The sequence below is a fragment of the Priapulus caudatus genome, unplaced genomic scaffold, assembly GCF_000485595.1.
Source record: "Priapulus caudatus unplaced genomic scaffold, Priapulus_caudatus-5.0.1 Scaffold228, whole genome shotgun sequence".
NCBI classification, from domain to species: Eukaryota; Metazoa; Priapulida; class Priapulimorpha; order Priapulimorphida; family Priapulidae; genus Priapulus; species Priapulus caudatus.
Window position 1 is genome coordinate 770839 of NW_014577289.1, and position 260 is coordinate 771098.

Sequence of the window (260 nt, forward strand, 5' to 3'; positions counted from 1 at the left end):
CACACACACACACACACACACACACGCCCACACGCCCACACGTAAATCCGTAAAATAGAAATATAGCAATACGGTATCTTGCACTACAAATATGAGGTTACTACAGAGCATGGCTCTTTCTCAGGCTACAACGAGTTGTATTTCTTACTTCCGGGTTTATAAACTCGGCCAAACTGTGGCCGCGATATCAGCTATTTCTGTCCAAGGAAATAACACCCGTGCAGCTGGACAGTTGCCACTAACGCAAGGGACACACGTTA